General features: G+C 39.4%; 1 long non-coding RNA gene across 1 annotated transcript; it reads right to left on the reverse strand.

Moving 5' to 3' along the window:
* Positions 1-3,172: 3,172 nt before the first annotated feature.
* LOC138924357 (uncharacterized) lies at positions 3,173-20,503 on the reverse strand. Its single transcript, XR_011439402.1, has 3 exons — positions 20,381-20,503; positions 16,803-16,926; positions 3,173-3,424 (listed from the first exon to the last, which is right to left on the reverse strand). It is a non-coding gene; the product is annotated as an uncharacterized lncRNA (long non-coding RNA).
* Between the last annotated feature and the right edge of the window lie 255 nt (positions 20,504-20,758).

Here is a 20,758-nt window from a genome sequence, read left to right on the forward strand (position 1 = left end):
TCATAGAGACAAAGTACGTAGTCCCTTACGCTACAAAATCAGTCAGAGCTTTTTCTCTTTTGTTCCCTGCCGCATCTGTGGCACCTAGAAGAATTCCTAGCACAGAATAGGTGTTCAATCAATTAATGCTTATGAAAGGAATTCATGAATATTCAGTGTGCAGTAAACATTGGTTCCTTTCTGTCTGTTTTTTCCTCCACTAGCCTGTAATCTTTGGAGGATGGGGCTTATGCATGAATCTCTTGCCATACTCACCATGGGGGTTTGATGAGTGCTTCTCATGAGTCCTTGGTCTCCCTGCTTACTTGAAACTCTCAATGACACATAAGGATTCATTTATCATCGCAGTTAACCTATTTGTCTATGAACTTCAGTGCTACTCCCCACTGATGGAAACAATAGCAGAGTAAAAATAATAATAATCATGGAAAAAACAAGGGAGCTAGAAGGAGGCATTTGATGAATACATATAATTTATTAACCTTTTCCACCTGCCCAGCATGCTAAGAAACATACCACAAAACTCAAAAATAAAAGTCAAGCCATCCATAATAAAGGTGTTGAAAAAGCAAAGAAGGAAGTAAGGGAAGGAGAGAGGGAAGGAGGGAGGAATCGGGGAAGGAAGGAAGATGGAGGGAGAGAGGGAAAAAAGAAGAAAAGCAGAAGAAGGAAAAAAACCATGAACACATTGCTGTTGCCTCCAGGCTGCGTGTCTTATGTTTGTTCCCAGGCCTCTTGTGCTCATTCTGGCTCGGGCTGGGAACAGCCTCTGAGGAGTTCTAAACTCCCTAAAGGATAGTGGTATTTAAAGTCCAGAAATCTCATAACAGAGTCTCTTCTTCAGAGACCATGCCAAGCAGCCATGCATCAGCCTTCTCTCTCTGCATCTATCGGAATAAGAAACTAGATCTGAGATTCTAGAAGATCCCTTCTAGATTTTAACCTAGGAACTTCTCCATAATTTATTAAATCAACTTGGGCTGTGATGTCATACACCGGGGAGACAGTTTGGAGCAGTTAGGACAGGCTTTCCCTTGGCATAATGGAAACCACATGCACCCTTATGGATTTCTAATGCTCCATTGAGGTGGGTATATGTTGCTTTGAAGAAAAGGAAGCCATTTCCAACCACATTTCTCCTGATTTATGCCCGAGCCCCAGAAGGTCCAGACAGGTTGGAAAAGATTTGGTAACTGGAGAAGTGACAGGGGCTGAGAAAGTATACTTTGTAAAAGACTGCAGACTTGACTCTCACTTTCAATCCTTGCCTTGGGCAAAGTGTGCATTTCAGAGCTTAAATCATGTTAGTAGTTTAAGTCAGATTGAGGGTGAAAGACTACCTAGCTCTATGAATTAGGACTGGATTGTTTTGGTAAAAACATTTTCTAAGTTGGCTAAGCATAAATCAGTCCTAACAAGGCACCTGTGATTACAGACAGGTCTACTGCCCTTCCTCACTATCCACGCATTCTTATTCCTCTTCTACTCACATTTTTTCCCAAGCAGAATAACAGAAAGCAATGAGGATTTTTAAAAACATGTTGTATTCAGCCCCAAAAGAGAATAGAAGAGTCCAGAATGACACAAGTCCAGAGCACAGGGCACAGGTGACTGCGAGGGCGCAGATCTTAGCAAGAAGGCTGGGAACAGGCAGAACCTGGTGCTGGGTACAGGAGAGGTTTCCATCAGACAGCAGGGAATGGAAGCCCTGGATTTCAGTGTGATTTCCCAGAGCTGGCATCAGCTGTCGTCTGGCAGATGGCTTTCCACACTTCTGCACCAGAGGAACTCCACGACTACATATGTGCCTGATCTTTCTCCTTCTCTTATTCTTTGACCTGTAAATCTTCTGGTTCAGGAAATTCTAGTCTCCCATCTTTTCAGGTGACTCTTGTTTATCCATGGAAAAATCTTCATAGTTGTTTTCTTATTAAATTTTGAGTGAAAAATGTTCTTACCTTTGAATCACTGCTGTATTTTCATTATCAAATGCTTTTCCTCTTCAAGTCTTATCAGAAACAGAAAAAGACACCAGGGTTATTCAAACCTTGTTAAACTGGTCAAGTAGGCTTGAAACTTTTTGTCCACCAAATCCAGCGGTCTTGGGAAAAAGCTATATGTGCGGCTGTTGCTAGTCTTTTATCTATTTTTAAAACTTGATTTAAATTGTTGGCTCTTATCATGTTCTCTGCCACTTGTAAACATTTTTAGGAATAAGCCTTCTTATTTTTATGTTTTTCGCTCATCAGAGATGCTTCATTTTTTCGGTTGACTTATATGCTATTTTAATCTTCCATGTCAACTACTGCTTAAGGGAGTCATTGTGTTCTGAGATCTGATGGGAAACAATTATTCTGTTTGTGAGCATCATGTGACCGAGGTACTGCTAATTGGTGGAAATTGCTTAGGTTCTCCTGGATCTCATCACCAGTGAGAAAACAGACTACGGCCTCGTTTTCAAAGAGATAATTTAGTTTGCATTATATATGTATAAAGTGAATCAAAGTTTTTCCATTTATTTTAGTAAATAAATGACAAGCTCCAATTTGTTAAACTCTAGAGCTGAAATCCTCCACTAACATCTGTTCATTTAAAATGATCACATTTTTTGAAAGCATTATTTATTATTTATTTATTTTTATTTTACCTATTTTATTTTTTTGAGGAAGATTAGCCCTGAGCTAACATCTGCTGCCAATCCTCCTCTTTTTGCTGAGGAAGACTGGCCCTGAGCTAACATCTGTGCCCCTCTTCCTCCACTTTATACGTGGGACGCCTACCACAGCATGGCTTGCCAAGCAGTGCCATGTCCACACCAGGGATCCGAGCTGGCGACCCCCGGGCTGCCAAAGTGGAACGTGCGAACTTAACCGCTGAGCCACCGGGCAGTCCCCTAAAATAACCACATTTTAAAACTAAACTTACGTAAGTAGGGTAGTCAAGTGCTATGTCCAGCAATATGATCGCCTTTTGTTGGTATGTCCACTCTAATTATGATTAGCCACATTTTAAAATGAGGAACAGAGGTTCAGGAAAATTAAGTAACCCAGCCATGATCATATAGCTCTAGTGTAGGGGACTCAGGATTTAAACTCACGTCTGTCTGACTCTAATGCCCCTAAATGGATTATTACATGAACAATAACAACACTGTATAGCCATATAGAACTTCAGAGTTCTCAAGTACTGATTTTATTGGATATTCCTGACAACCAGTTAAGATTGACAAAGCAGTTATTACTATTTACATTTTATAGCAGAGGAAATGGAGGATCAAGAGGTTAAGTAACTTATCAAATACCCCAGTCTCCTGACTCCTACTGTAGCGCTTTTTTTCTGAGTACGTCAGTACTTCGTCCTGAAGCTTCCGTATGGGCACCACATTTTCCTCCTTCCAGACTTCTCTCTGTGGAGTCTCTTAACCCTGCAGTGGATGGTGAAGATGGGCATAATCACATTGATGATGAGGAAGATAATGCCCTGTTCCACACTCACACAAATCTAAGCATACTTTTTCTGTGAAAAATTACGTAATTGCTCCTATCTTATGGTTATACATGCGGTCTCTTTTTTGCCTGCTTAACTGAGATATACTCTTCAGGGTAAAAGAATGGAAAGGAATAAATATTAGGTCTCAAATTATGTGCTTCATGTAGTTTAGTGTGTAGCCTAACAGCAAAGCCTGTCTCGATTTTTCAGAACAGGAGATGGTTTCAAGAGATTTAATCCACTAGAGTGATCTCCTTGGATAAATTTCGTTCTTTGAACATACTTTCTTGAATATCTACCATATATCAAGCACTATGATCCCGGAGATATATCAATGAAAATCAACAAAATTTGATCCCTGGGTTGAAGAAAAGAAGATACAGTGTATTGACAGGTTGAGATGGAGACAGCAGGGGATGGTTGAGAGACGGGACAGCAAATGAACAGCAATGCGCATGCATTTGTTACTTTTGTGTAGACATAATAATGTATAGACAAACGTGTCACAGTAGAACAAAGCAGTAGTAATAGATCTACTGACAATAAGGTAGATGTTGAACCTTAAATCCTGTGTCATGTGTGATAATTCTGAAATTTTATTCATTATTTTTATCTTGAAATTAAAATAATAGTCATCCTTCTAAATACTCGGAGAAAGGTTAGGAGGAAAAGAAAATAATAAGATTTCAAAATAAGAATTTGATGAGCATAGCTGACATGGACTTTTGAGCTATTCTGACTAGGTTATGGAGAATACGTTTATGACTGCAACTATATTTTACTGGTCTCCTTGGCCTACAGACACTTATGCTACACAACTGGGCAGGCCCTTCAGTTTTTCCCGGACTTAGAAATTGTGACACAGATAATTTAAGATTTAAGGGAAGAAGCCATTGGTTCTGCCCTCAGTCCTACTTAGCTGTTGTATTGTTTGCTCTTTCCTGTAGTCACTTTTTTCTCAAGCTTAGTAATTACAATAATTTCTCTAGCATAATTTGAGAGTTTCTGGAATCTGCCTTTCATTATAAATAGGGCGCTTTTAATAAGGAGCCCTACCCCTAGAACATATTTTCTTTTCACATGTCAAGTTCTCTATCTCCCTTTACCCAGAGCTGGCATCTGAGAAGCATTTAGCTTTGAGTATATAACTGGAAAGTCCTATTTCAGAAAGCTTGATGTCATGTTGTGGTATGATCATTTTAAGGGAATGGAATATCTCACGGATTGATTACTAGGCTTAGGATGTAGGAAAACAAACAATAAAGTAAAGCCAACTGTGGTACATCCTGTCAGTAAATGGGCCTTACAACCAGCACACTACACCCCACAGCGATATAGCCAGGGTATACAGCAAACAGTCATTACACTGTGGCTAGCTCACATACAATGTCCTTAGTCATTCTAACTCAACAACTGCATTATAAAAGTTGGCTTTGCTCCAACTTATATTACAGAAACTTTAACCCTTCCCTTAATCCTCCCCGTTCCCAATTTTCCAAATAGTTCTAAAGCTTCTAAAAGGGGCCGCACAAATTCTTCCGAACAAGTTCTCTCAAACCACTGTGGACCTACCCGCCATACTCTTTCCTCCTCTAATTCTCTTTCGTGATTTTCCTGTGAAGGTTCTTCATCACAATCACTAAGGCTAGGCTTCTTCCTGCTACTGGTGTTGCCACCCAATGGTCCCTCAGGGCCAGCCTGTGCCCACATTGTCCTACAGAGTTGCTGCTCTGAAGAAGCAGAGAAACCTCTCTTCCCCTTTCCCTCAGAGATGTGTTTTTGTGACACCCTCTGCTACCAGGATCTTAAAGGGGGGCTATCTAGCATTCCCAACTCCTCAGAGGGATTTCTTACTTGTACACGCTTTTTCTAAGTTTCAGACAGTAGTCCATGAGGGATGTTGAAAAGACTAGTTTCTCGGAAGACTTCACACTGCCCTCTTGTCTTGGCTAGAAAACAGATGCTGAGGCAAGTGTTAACTGATGATGCTTTGCTCGGGAAGTCAGACAGAGTAAGGGAGAAGGAAGGAAGAAAGGAAGGAATAGGAGGCAATATTGCACTGGCCACTGATTTGCCACAACTGTAAAAGAAACATAGCTGGTTGCACAGCAGGGCTATCCAAAAGGAACTTCTGCATACAGGCTATATTAAGAAATGGTGCTTGAGAGCAGTCCACGGGCATGAGGAAGAAGAAGGAATTCATCTGACCAGCTCCCACCTGTTTCCCTTTCCTATTGGTTGAAGTTTGAGTGGGGTAGGGCTTCCCACTCTTCTGGATTACGTCATCTTGGTGGCTGCTGGGATGTCAGATACCATAACGTGTATAGCATATGTAGTATGCCTGTGGTATGCTGTTTTATCCAAGTCTGAAAATGGTGGGAGGAGACAGAAATTCTGGACATATGAGAGGCAGCCAAGGGGGAGGACTTGGCATTCACAACGCAACAGACTGCTCACCCCAGCAGGTGAGCCACTAGGCCAGGCTGAGCTGGTGGGCTGTGGCAAAGCAAGGCAAGTGAGGGAAAGTGAGAGGCTCCAAGGCAATCTTGAGAGATGCTTAGAATGTGTCAGGTCACCTCCACATCCCTCCCCTCACACCTCCATCCTACTCTTTCCCCACCATCTTGTGAGCATTCCAAACCTCCTTGGAACTCTGTAATTCAGCACAAGACTTAGTTTACTTTGAGGTTTGTGCTACATAAACACGGTCCATTAAATTTTGACAAAGTGTCAGGTATAAATCAGTTACGAGGTGATTGACCATCTCTTTTCAGCAAAACTGAAGGGCTAAAATGAATAGTTTTAATTGACTAATATTTCTCAGGGAATCATTACATACTTTCTTTAACGGTGAAAAAAAGAAGTACCTGGCATCTTATATAATCATCAAGATGGCATAATGAAAACTGCTAATATACACGACCTAGAAAAACTAATTTGCATCCCTAAGACACCTCACTCTTTTAAAGAGAGGCAAAGTGGATATCTAAGTGTAAAAACCAATATACCTTGAGGGATGGGATCGTTTAGCTCACACAGTGGAATGGAAAGTGGTTTTTGTTTGTTTGGGTCTTTTTAGTTTGTTTTATTGTTATGATTTTAACTTCTCCATGGTTAGAGCTCAAATATTTTCTCCTTTCCTATTATAGGTTGCTGGCGGGCTGGTAAAGATTCCATTTCATTCTAATGTTCGGAGAAAATGATCTTCCTGTTCCATATTCAAAGATAAAAATATCTCCTAGCTATAGGGATTGCTAATGCCAGGGCCAGGTCCCTTCTCAGGAATTTCCTTTCTGGACCCAGCCCTTCAACTTCCGAAGTAACAATTATTTTTCAGCTTTTCTGAAATCAAAATATGTACCAACAGGGTTGGATTTTATGACATCTCATCTCCTTCTTTGGCCTGCTGAGATAGTTACATCAGACTGACTGATGCCGAGCAGGGGAGAAGCCAGAAGGAAACCTCTGTGGGCAAAGGAGGAGGGAAGGAGAGAGTAAGCAAGAATGAACAATAAGCCCTGACTATTTGACACGCACATCAGAATTTCAAAACAGGCCATAAGTCCCCATATCTGAACAGAGAGCAAATGTGTATCAGATGAAACACCCACTCTTTGATCTTCCTTAGAATGTAATTCCTTTTGGCAAAATCCCTTTCTCCTCCATGACCGTTATAGAAACTAACTTGTCATTGGCAATCAATAAGAATCAAACAATAACAATAATATTAACGCATTCCAATGAGAAAACAGTGTTGGGAACTGTGCATACTATTTGTTTTTGCCTTGGCTTCATATTTAAAAAGGGATTTGGAAAAATAACTCTAAATGCTTCTGTCTACCTCCCCTCTCTATCCCATCTAAACCCTATGCATCTTAATAAAGGGATGTCAGAGGAGTTTGGCAGGATACTTAGTGATAGCCCCTCAAATTATGTATAAGAGAGGCAGAAAGAGCCTTTCTGGAGGATACCCCCCATCTCAATCCCTAATGTGTTAACAGTTAATGCTGAGTAATGCTAGGGCTGGCCTTGGTGTTGAGATGGGACGAGGGCGTGGTGGGGTGGGGAGATTACATCCTTTCAATATGTTTTTTTCTAACAAGAATGACATCCTTCAGGGCTGGCCCCGTGGCCGAGTGGTTGGGTTCGCGCGCTCCGCTGCAGGCGGCCCAGTGTTTCGTTGGTTCGGATCCTGGGCGCGGACATGGCACTGCTCATCGAGCCACGCTGAGGCAGCGTCCCACATGCCACAGCTAGAGGAACCCACAACGAGGAATGTACAACTATGTACCGGGGGCTTTGGGGAGAAAAAGGAAAAAATAAAATCTTTAAAAAAAAAAAAAAAAAAAAGAATGACATCCTTCAGCGGGCTGAAAGCACAACTTAGATCCAAAGTGTCATCACTCCTTGGAAAACATGGCATTTTACAACAGGAAAACATTTTCATCTGTGGACGAACCTCGATGACAATCTAATATTTGTTAGATCTTCCTTCTTTTTGGAATCTATCCTTAGACATGAAAAAGGATTATTATTTAACAAGAGAGGAAGGCAAAACTTACATTTAAAGAGAGCCCATTACATGTCAGGCACTCTGCTAGACGCTTTACAAAGATTATGTCTTTAGTCTTCATCATAACTTTACCTGGTTCCGTTATTATCCCCAATTTGGGAATAAGGAAAGTGTGGGTTAAGAAGCACAAAAATTAAGCATCTTGTCTAAGATCATACATCTAGTATGAGAGAAACTACAATAAGAACCATGAGAACAGAGCCTAGAACTGTCTTTGTAAAGGATACTGGGGTGCACTGCCCAGACGACCCCTTCAGGACTGAGGCACCCCTTCCCCCAGCTGTGGCAAGTGTTGGCTGCTAATGGCTCACTGGTGAGTCTCTCTCCAGAATTTGCCCTAGGCTAAAGAGAGGGGCCTTACCAAAGTTGTGCTCCCTTCCTGGGAGCAGACTGCAACCTCAGACTAACAGTTGTGGGGCTTCAATGGGCTGGCCCCTTTGCCCCATTTGGGAAGAATGGGGGTCTAGCACGCCTCATGGGATCGGCTGCATCACATTTCAACATCTCTCAACCTGCCCACTTCCGCTTCCTTGTCTCACTTAATGCTGTTGTCTCAAACATAATGTCCAATAAACTTTTGTACACACATATCCATCCCAGAGTCTATTTTCTGGGAAGCTTGACCTATGACCACCTTCTGGAATGCGTATTAAAATGAAAAAAAAATTTAAATGCCAGGACACAGAAAAAACAAGAAGACAAACAAAAACCTGCCTCATCATTTCAATATGGTGGCTCTAGTATTCTACGTAGGGATATCCAAAAATGACACTCTTATTCCAGGGAGAATTTCATATATCACAGGATTTTACTCTTTTTAGACCCAGAGTCAATGTTAAGGAGTCTTTCCCATCCCACCCCCATCCACTGTCACATTACAATTTAAAAAATAAATGACGCTTTGAAAAAGTAACTGACGTGGCCATGGTCACCCAGCTATTTGGTAAATTAGGACCCAGTGAGTAATCCAAAACATGACTCTATCAAGCGCAGCCAAGGTCATATCAAACTTTTAATCTGAATAAATTTAAAATGCTTCTATGGCCCACATTATGTACAAGAAAGTACTTAACACAGAAATGCTAGGTTCTCTCATTCCAACTTTAGAGAGAATGACGCACAACTATTGTCTTTAAAAATATAATAAAGCAGCTCTTAATATCATGGAGCAAACATTATCCGTATTTTATTTATACTTATTTTAACTGAGTAGTATCTTTTATATTTTCACCTGAAACTGTTGTAATTCACACAGCTTTAAGAGTCACATTTTCTCTCTCTCTCTCTGCTGTCCTGTGCTAATTTTAATTTAAATTTCACCACGTTACATGATAAATTGTTTATTTTCCTTAAAAGGAACAACTTCAAGTATGCCTCCCAGAGCTCCGGGAGGTTTTTTTCCCTCTCAATTAGCCTAGTTTACAAACGGGGATCTTGGAAACTGAAAGAAGATTCAGTTGCAGAAGGGAAAACTTGCCCTGCTATGATCCTGATCCAGCCCCCCGCCCCCATACACACGCGTGTGCACGCACACACAAGCCCATCCTCCATCAAGAGGTTAAAGGACCATGGCCTTTTGTTTCACGGGATGGATTAACATCGCCAGGTTGCTAGGAGGGAGGAAGGACTTTCCAAGCTGTTACGCGCTGGACGTGTTGAGAGTGCATGGTTATGTAACACCATATTTTTTAATACAACTGACAGTCTGTCTTGAGATTTAAGTGTTTTTTGACAGTTTTTATGCACCTGTTAATTCAAAGCTCTTAACATATGCCAGTTAAAAAGAGCCAAGCACTAAAACATCTAGCTTTAGAGGCTAAATATGGCTCAGCTGCAATCCCAGGCAGGCAGGAGGGAGGGAGGCAGGCAGGCTGATGGGAACAATTCCTCCTTCAAGATGGAAATCATCTGTAGCCTCCTCTCTGTGACCTGAACAAACCATACCTAGGTGGGGTGGTTGGAAATGCCATTTGATTTCTCCAGGAATAGTTAGCAGAGATGACTCAGGTCTTCAACATGGATGGTTACTCCAGCTAATGTTCTGTTGTGTTCAGATGGAGAACTCAGCATTTGGAAAGACTTTTATATTCATCATAGATGCTCAGGGTGGTCCCTGAGCATCCTTAGACCTGGAGTCTGTTTAGGTTAGCTCTCCATCTGTTCTCTACTCCACACCTCCCCTTCATATCCCGCTACGCACACCTGGTGAAACTGAGGACAATTGCCTGAAATTTTCCAATGCTAACTCCATGGTGTTTAAGGGCTAAGGCCACGCATTCCCCTATAACACAAAGAGCAATATTTGCAGTGTAAATAAATAATTCCTGTCAACCTTCAACAAGGATGATTAAGGGATATGCACTCTAGCACTAGCCACACCCCAAAAGATAAACGATCTCTCTGTGCATAAAAAGCAGCTTGTACTTAAAGCACTAAAGCAGAAGAGAGTGGGAGATAAATCAGCTTTCGCTTTTATTCTTCTCTGAGACTGAATGCAGCAAGGTGTGGATCTGATACATTTCGAACATCTGGTACATTCCTCTCTTGAGGGTACAGAGCAATGTTGTCCGACAGAAATACAATGCAAGTTGCAAATATAAGTCGATATGTAAGTAATTTAAAATTTTCTAGTAGCCACATTTTAAAAAGTACAAACAGGTGAAAATAATTTTAGCAATGTATTTATTTAACTCATACCCAAAACATTATCATTTCAATGTATAATTAATTAATGAGGAATTTTATACTCTTTTTTGTTATATGAAACCTCTGAAATCCAGTGTATATTTTGTACTTACAACACATCTCAATCTGGACTAGCCACATTTCAATAGCCACATGTAGAAAGTGCAGTTCTAAAATGGTGGCCATGGAAATGTGCCAACAAATAAAAAATAACACTTAATGACGCTGAAGAATATTACCGGAAGTGGCCAGTCAACCTGTAGAGAATTTAGCAGCTGCTTCTCTTTTTTTTACCCCCATTACAACACATTTCTTTTCATACAATTGTTTAAATGTCCCTCTTGGCTTCATAGTGATGATCATCAAATTCAAAGTAAAGAACTGTAGAAAAACAGAACTATCACAAAGCGGAATGAGTTACCTAGATGGAAAAGTGAATTTCACATCATCAGAGCATTTGAGCAGAGTCTGCATGACTTTCTGCAGTGATGCCATGGTGAAATTCTGGACTATGTGGTCCAACAGAATACAGCAGTATAAACAGTAGTTAAGAGCTTGGGATTTAGAGCCAACTAGAACTGGGTTTGAATCTCATCTCCATTCTTTGTGCGGAGGCAAATAGTTTTACCATTTTGAGACTCAAGTTCCTCATTTGTAAACATGAATAACCACTTCATAACATCGTTGTGTGAAATAAATGAAAGAATATAGCTATAGCTCTCACCATAACGTTCAAAAAGATATTATGATTATTACAACATAAGAAAACTGCCTATGGATATTTGGTACTAAGGGCAGATTACAGAGAATATTCAGCATTTAAGACATTGTTCATCACATCTCCCTTAACTTCTACAACTACACTAATCTGTGATGGTATATCAAGGTCATCAATTATTAAAGAGAGATGACAACTAGACTTTAGAATGATTTGCAACAAAATGGTTCACTTCAAAATTCTTGTTTTATTTTTAGGATAGAAGAAAGAACCAACTTTCGTTGAGTGATGATTTTTTTTTTCCTGTTTTTTGTTTGTTTTTTAAATGTATGAAGCACTTCTGCATCTTATCTTAAAAATCCCTTGAGGTGGTGTTTATTTTAGGGGTGAGGATATTGAGGACCAGGGAAGTCAAGGGTCACACAGTTAATATGTAGTGTAGTTAATATGTGAATCCACACCTGTCTGACTTTAAAGCTTGTGCTATTTCCACTACATGGGAGTCGCCGGGTTTGACTTTCACTTATCCAGAAGTTTCATTCAATAGTAGAAAATTAATGGAAATAGTATTTCAATCAGTACTAAAATATTCTGGGTCCTTGTTTGACTGTGGCTAAAATACATGTCCCCCAGCTGCCACCATCTCCCCAAGAAAGGGGGTAAGTGCTATACCTGTGGATCATCGGCATTATCCTCAACACTACGCCATTGAAATGTTCACCCCTTTGAGGGCCTCACTCTGATGTAAAAAAATGCTGGAAATCGGGACACATAAGAGAGAACATATATTTCAAGAGACTCCTCTCAGAAGATGCTACGCAAATGTTCTCAGGCCAGCAATGGCAGCCACTCTAGAAGTGGGAGCCATCCATACTCTTCTTCAAAATGAATTTCTAGGTATGTCTGTCCCAACACAACTTGGTTAAGGTTTGTGGGGAGGGGGTGGAAATGAGGATGTGGAGTGGCAAGGGAGAAGCACAGAAAATAGATACTTGTATGCTACCCTTTTGGACAATATTTATGGTTAGTTACTATCAGTGCCTTTAGAACATGTCTGTCACAGAAGAAAACAAAAGTCCCTGGCAGCTGTTCTGAGAGTCTTTGCTTCATCAAGTCCAGTCATTACAGCCTTGCCCAGAGAGGTTCAAATAAGCATGTCCACACTGTTGCCCTGGCCTTCAGAGCAGTAAAAAGCCCCCAGTGCTCTGATCATGGGACAGAGAGGAACAGTCCACTCCAAACTGCATTTGTATTTCTTATCTAAAAGGTATTCAATTTAATTTAAACAAACTTCTGTGTTTCCCTTAGGTTTTCTCATTCCAGAAGAACTGTTTCTGTAAATTATATATAATTACCCCTCCTGGTCAAGGGTGAGAGGTATGTTAGCATCACAATGGCAAGTTTTCTCTCTGGGTGCTACCAGCTCACTCAGTTCCAGGGATGATTTGAATGCGTTAAGCCTCCGTTTACAAGCAGGAAAGTGCAGCAGAGCCCATAAGGACAGTATTAAAAATTCCTAGTCATAGACAAGCATTTCAGACATTCGTTACCGCACAAGCCATCAGTGGATTAGATCTAATAAGCCAAATACTTGCAGACCTCAGCCCCGGGGCTGCTTAGACTATTCGAAGTAATGCAGAATCAAAACTGGCCCGAGTTGTACCCTGCCTTCTCTTGAAACAAGCCAATGGTCCTCTATCTCCTCATGAGGGGGTATTAGGAAACTAGTTGAAAGACAGTAGGGCCACACATTTGGCTTTGAGTAGTCTTTTTGGTTACAGTAGGAAGTCATCTGGTGATTCGGCACAAGAAAACATTTTTTAAAACTGCATTAAGTTAAAGGAGGTAGACTTTTTGGGTGAAGATAGGGGTGTTTTCTCCACTATGCTAAAAGAAGGAAAATAACTCATCTTTTTCAGTAAAAAGAATTGCAAAATATTCTTCCAGAAATAAAAATGAAAAACTACACACACACACACACACACACACACACACACACGAATTTCTGAGCTAGATGCCAAGTACTGCTCTGAAACCATGTGAATTTTTCTCTCGTGCATTTGTCAGCCTGACTCCAAACCATTTTATTCTTTCCTCATTTCTCGTCTCTGCTCTGTCTGTTTTTAGTTAGTTGCTTCTTGGCATGGCTTCCGTTGGAGCTGAGAGTGCCTCTTCTTTCTTCTTTCTTCCCCTCTTCTTTTTCTTTTCTTTCCTTTTAAAACTTCTTTTTTAGTCTTCTTTCTTTTGGACTGGGCAGTGACTCTGCAAAACTTGCCAAGACCGGAGCAAACAGGAGGCGCGTCTCTGGTGCCCACTTTCCCTGCCTCCTTCAGGCCTTCACACAACACGTAAAGGGCAGGCTCGAGGAGGGGCACAGAGGCATGTTCACGAGTGCGAATGCATGCTGCCCGCAGCCCACTTCTCTGCGAGAGTCTGCAGCTCTCCCAACACATTCCCTGGTGAGCAGACTTGCCCAATGCCGCCATTTTGTGTTGAGGACTTCCTTCAGGACAATCCTTCAAGTTGCTTTTAAGAACTAGTTTTTTGAGACCCAGAGAGTAGTGATCAATATGTTCACTTATTCATAGAACTCCATTGCAATTTTTTGGACTTCTTTTTTGACTGACTTCATCACAATATGTTTCAATTTGTGGAAAAACGAAAAATAGAATCACATTAGCCATGCAGCCATACATAGACTTGAGAAGATGGTTGTTTTTATCTAAATTTAAGTAAGCAAGTTTTGTATGAATATGGAATAAGCTTTAAAGTACATCATGAATACACAGAATATAAAGTGAAACATTGTCAGGGCACATCTTTGTCTTCATTCTTTTTGTTTGAGGAGCTAGAGTACATTTAGCTGGTGTTATTGTTTCCATCAATGTGTGATCAGATTTTGGAAAGGCCAGCTAACATCAGAACACACTCATAGGTGAGCTTTAGATCAGGAATGTAAAAATAAAAAAAAAAACGGGCAAAGTTAATTCCTTTCACAGATTGAGAGTTACTTAAACTTTAATTAGCCCTGTAGTCTAATGAGACAGTAGAAATCAGACTATTTGTTCCTGCCTAGACCCTGCCGAAGTTCATGGACGTTCTGCTTCTTTGAAAGACTTACCTGTGAAGCATGAAGCCCGCTTTGTTGTCAGGTAAAGCTTGAAGTAAGAAGATTCTTTCCCTCTCACTCTATCAGGGCTTTTTTCAAAGCAACATAGAAACACGAACCATTTGTTGATGGTGTATATAGGATTTATGAACAAAATTTAAATTTCCACTGTGTATAGAATTTTGAAAATAGTCGTGTTAACTTCAGGAAATAAAAATAAGGGAATTAACACACACAAATGCAAAGCCTGATGTGGGAGAAAATCATCTGATGTATAAGATGAGAGACGTGAACTGGAATGACTTGGCTTGGCTATCTGCAAGAAAAAATGTTCAGACCTTCTCCTCTTTGAGTATGCAGCCTAGAGGATGTCATTTCAATCACTTCTGCAATCGCTCCGCTGAGTACTTTTGAAATATCCTGTATCTATAGATGACAAGCACCCTCGGCAGAGAGGGAACAGAGCCGGTGGCCATGTCTACATGATACCAAACACTTGGGTCAAAACAGAAACCCTTAGGCCATTGCCTCGATGATTTTCAGACCCTCAGCTCTTTGGCACTGTAAACGGAAACAATTCAGATTTTTCAGTTTGTATTCGGATGTTTGTCATTGTGTAGCTATAGTCAATAGCTAGATAAGTGTATGTTTCTTCTACCAAAAAAAAAAAAAAGAGTTATATGTGATAGCTAATTCAAGAAAAGTAAATTATAGAGAAGATACACAAAAGAGCTAAACCATGGTGCTATGGTCACCTATGCATCCTTATTATACACAAACACATAAACACACACACGTGCAAGCACACACTTAAGTATCAATTAAAAACAAATCCAGTTAGGGCTGATTTACCCTCTACCTTGAGTTATCTGATGAGATAGTATCTCAATCCTTCTGGCCCATAAGCCAGACAACTCCTACGAGAATAAAACTTTGCAGAAGTACATGATTTCTTTTTGTAAATCTGCAAACCATTTTTTCTTCTATTATTTGAAATATTGTCATTGTGGTTTAAGTTATGTGCAGAGCATATTTTAAAGGCATGCTCACGTCCAGAATGCTCTGAACCTCCCTGTTATTTTGGTGATCATATGGTTACCGAAATATAGGATAATTTATGTGCAAAAAAATTCCAGCTTTAGTTTATAAAATATATCTAACATTTGTTTGACAAAAATGAAAATTTTACCCAAAGAACACATGATTAATAATCTTAAGTTAGTGGATACAAAATCAAGATAATGAGAATAAATATTTTGTGTTTTGGCAGTATAATATATTTGTCAACAGACTTAGTTTAATGTATATTAATTAAGAGATGGAGAAACGAGGGAATGCTTTTAAAGTGAAGAACCACTTTACAGTTGACATTTAAATGGATTTTTAACTATTTCAAAAATATTTTCTAAAATAGGTGGAAAAGAAAACATTTGAACTATTCGTTAAAAGCTATTTTCAATAGGCACCTAGTATACTCCTGACCTTTTCTCTGAGCCTGGCATTGTCCAGAGATTGTCCTGGCTATAAGACATATTCATAAACCCCAGACAAATAAAGACATACTTGTTACACCCAATCATGCTATCTTCTTAGTTGTTCATTTACAGGAATAGTTCCTCCTTGTTTACTCAATTCTTAAATGCAACTGCCTCCAGGTGATATATATATATATATGAAATGGCATTCATTTCCAAGATATTAAATGTCATAATTGAGGTCGTTTTAAGATTAGAAAGAATCAGTGTTTTCAAGACAATGCACTTGAATTATCTGTGCAAAGACATACATGTTTTTAAATAAAGTTGGAATTGTATAAGATTATCTATAAAGTTATAAATTATAGTGTTTGTGAAAACACTTGAAATGGGCAGTGAAAGACCATATAATTAAATAAAAATGGAAAGCCTTTGAACATGCCCAGATTAGTGTAAATGGCTTCACGGGCATGGATTTCATGTTTTCATTTTAATACCAATAAAATATTTAGTTTATGTACATTCACTTTAAAACTCAACTTAAAAAGCATGGCATATGTATTTACCCACATGTTTACTATATATTTAAAGACAGATTTTAATGAGTTATGGCTGGAAATCCATAAAGGTTTGCATGTAACACAGGCTCCATTACAGAAAATATTTTCCTTTCTCTATTTCATTTCTAAAAATATGAAATGTTTAGAGAGTGTGGAAGATAAGAGGAAAGAAGAGCTTTGAATAAATACATACAGATTCTGAAGGTGGACTGACTTTCTTCCTTTCTTTTTTTCTTTCTTTCCCTCTTCCTTACTTTCTTTTTTCCTCCCTTCCTTCCTTCCTTCCTTCCATCCTTTCTTTCTGTCTTTCTTTCTTCCTGTTAGGAAAGAAGAAGAAATAGACTTGTGCAGAGGTGAAATTATACAGAAATTGAGGTGTAGTTTGCACTGTCACTGTAGTGATAAGGTAGACATGTTATTAGCTCCATGCTCCTCTGTCACTTATGGACATTTAGAAAATCTACAGCATATTTGCTGGATCAGATAAACTTTTAAAAAACATTATTTGTCTATTTATCAAAACGTCAAAATTTAGATCTTTATAATTTTGAATAAGAAAATTTAAAGTGGTTGCAAATCAAATATTATTATATAAAATGAACACATAAAAACAAAAATCAGAAAGGAAGAAGGAAGAAAGCAAGAAGAAAGAAAAGTAAAAAAGGGAGAAAGAAAGGAGATATAAAATGAGAGCGATAGTATGGAAATAGAGGGAGAAATAATTTTGGGGGAGAGCAAAGAGGACAAGTTAAATGAGAACTGAAAGAGTCTAATAAAAGAATCAAACATAAACTTTAAAATATGCAAGCAGAGTAAACATCACAAATATGCCCTTAACAAACCCCAGCTCTGCAGGCTTTTCTGCTGCCACACAAAAAGTGTATTTTTCAAGAAAATTGGTTACAGCAGTTACCGTGCCTTCGAACAGCAACAAGTAGAAAGAAGGCAGCGAGTCTGGAGGGGCTGTCCACAGAGCCGCATTCTCCACCTTTCCAATCCCTGCCCTTTCTCCTGCGCCTAACCATATGGAATCCATCTCATTCAAGGACATCGATGAGAAAAGGGACTTGAGGAAACCAGGGCTGCTGCTGGCTGTTTTAACGGCATGCCACGGGAAAGTTTTATTTCCAATTGATTGGTTACAAATCAGATAAATATCGCTTCTAATGAAAGCAGCTTTGAACTGCTGGAAATGTTATCTGCAGGAGTCTGGGGTTTATCAGAAGTCAAATGTAGCTTTAATCACATCAACATGCTAATTACAAGCAAACAATAAAAGCTTTAAGAAATGATTGCAGGGGCTTTATTACTATTGACAGTCGCCAAGGTATATTTATTTCGGGAGGTAATTGTCAGAAGACTTTCTCCAGAAAGACTTGTTTGTATAATTAAGTGCATGTTATGCAAGCTTATCTGCTGATCGGCTCCTGCTAGTTATGTAGCTCCCCCGATGCCTCAAAACACAGAAGCAATTAAAAAAGAAAGGCTCAGGGAGATGGTTTTTCAGTAGTTCATTTGTGAGGGACAAAAACAGAAAGACCTAATGTGTTCTGAAAAAACAGCATGTCCTAGAGTGAGAAATGTGATCAGTCACTAAAAAAATAAATGAATAAAACAATGAAGGTAAGTTGAAAACTCTTCATGATCAGCGATGTAAGAATAGCACAAAATTAGAATGGAGTGTGTACGTTTTCATTTAGTGAAGAAGCTGAGGGGGCAGCAATATTCTCCTTTGTATGCAAAATATCACTCAATGGAATGGAGTATTCCAACCTAAAAATATATGTGATGGGAATGAGACAAAATGGAAAATAACAATAAATGGTCACATAGACGCCAGCATCACTGATTTTATTATTTTATTGTAAATTTATTACATAATTCCCCAAAGTGCCTAATTTAAAAGTCTAAAAGTTTGATAACATCATTCCAAATCTATGCAGCCACACATGATTTTCCATCTAAATAGAAAACAAAGGCAAATTTACAGTTGTCGCCCTGAGCATTTTTTTTAGGCTAGGACACCTGAAACATATTTTTACAAAAATATTTCCATCTTATTTTTAATGACAAGCTGATTGCATTCTGACTGGACTAGAGAGGAAAAAATAAACCTTTCAAACTATAAACTATTTTTGTGCCATAAAGAATCATTCAACTCTAAAAGGGAAAAGCCCTAATTTAAAAAATATCATTATTATATCGAAAGGTGTTGGACTGGATTTAATTCTTTCCATTCCCAAATATTGGCTTCAGTTCAGTTTCCATTTCATTCAAAGCAATTAAAAATGTGGCAAATCCTTGATCAATTTTTTACCCTTAAACAGGGTCAGTTCTGAAGTTGTTGTCACATTTTAATGGGTTCAGAGTCAGTTTATGCAAGAGACAATCAAATGTTTGATTTTAAAAGCCCTATAAAAAGTAAGAGCTTTTAACCTTTTGAATGCATTAATAAAATGCTAATGACATCATGGCCAAGACCACATTTGGAGGTTCCCCAAAACTCCAAATGACTGTTGTGAAAAGAAAACAGAATTTTAATCAAATGATCTGTTATTTTAATGGCCACTTACAAAACAGGAGATTTATTGAAAGGCATAAAGTTTGTTTGCATGAGTGAAGGCAAAGCTTTTAAGAATTGCCTTCTTCTGGGTTTTGTACCCCCGGTTCCTTGCAACATAATACTACCAAATATTTGTGAATTGTGACTCAAGTCTGCAGTCTTATTTCTAGCAGAAAATAAAAGGGAGGCTGGAGAGCAAAAAACAGTGGTGCCAATTTGTCTGCCCAGGCTCTGATTATTGGATGCAGAATCTTTTTTTTTTTTTCTTTCAGGAGAGAAGGATTTGGTGGGAATGTTTCTCCCTTCAGGGTGAGATATTTGATATCCATCCCGAGACCAATCATAAGGCCAAACTTTCATGCAAAACTTCACAAGGGAAAAAAATTAAGTCTTTGGGTAAAATTCTCATCTAAATTTGCAGCAGATCTCTAGTTTCCGCTGGGCAATTACGGCTGTTTTTGCCATTTCTGATTGCAAAACACATTGATTTTTTTAAAAAGTTATTCCTGATAACTTGAGAACCTTCGCTCCCTAGCCCCCTCCCCCAGTTCTTCTTCCTCTCTTTTGAAACTCTGTTCCTCATTTCTGTCTCTCCTGTCTAGAAGTGCTATCCAGTGACCCCTGGTGCTGATTAAAGTTTCTCGGGTGACCCCTGAATGCATTTTATTACACTGGCTGGTCATAAAACCTGCTTAAACTGCTGGCTTATCCAAACTCCGGCCTCTTCTGTGGAAAACCCCACAGTCAGCCCAACCTCAGACAGGGAAAATACAAACAAGCAGACCGAGGAAGGGCAGAGAGGGCTTGAACGCCCCTTTTGTCAGTACCAGGGAGCCGCCCGGCGGAGGGGAGGGAACAACTTAGAATGACGACAGACGCTCACAAGGGTTCTGGAGAAAATCAACTCAATACTAGTTTAGGTGGAACATGGAGAAGCAGAAACAGAAGGAAAGAGGGGAAAAAATTAAAACCCTTTAGTGGTTTCTTTTTTCTCTAAAATGATGTCACAACACTGCAATAGCTTGCAAGGTGAGAGCAAGGCATCACCAACACAGGTTAGCATGAGGGATCTCTGAAAACCGCATACTCCTAAAATGGACCCAGGAAAACATTGACTCAGCTTCTGTAAGCAACACAAGGCAGCTAGAAGCCTTTGTATATTTATGTATTTACTACATCTAGGGAAAAATATGAATTATTATACTTACATGGCTCAGGAGACACCACCTTACAGTTAGGTTCAGTTTAGCTGTTAATTTTCCTGGGCTGCCGGGTGCTGAAGGGAGACAAAGTCTGTAATTTTCACAATCCTCCCTGGATGGAATGTCTGTGGCAGGGATAAGGCATGCAACTCTTGTAGGAAGGGCCAGAGAAGTCAGTGTTTGAAAAGAGAATAGTATTATTGGGAATCAAAAACTACCAAGCCCTGGGCTTTCCCTGGTACTTAAACTGAATGTTTGTGTGTGTATCAAATCCAATTTAGCATTTGGAAATAAAAAGTGTTTTAAATTTCCTCCTTATTTGCAAAGTCTGAAAATAAAGCAGCAGGGTCAGTCTGGAGTAGAAGGATGCAGTCTGGAAGTCTG

Source organism: Equus caballus, chromosome 5, assembly GCF_041296265.1.
Source record: "Equus caballus isolate H_3958 breed thoroughbred chromosome 5, TB-T2T, whole genome shotgun sequence".
Lineage (NCBI taxonomy): Eukaryota > Metazoa > Chordata > Mammalia > Perissodactyla > Equidae > Equus > Equus caballus.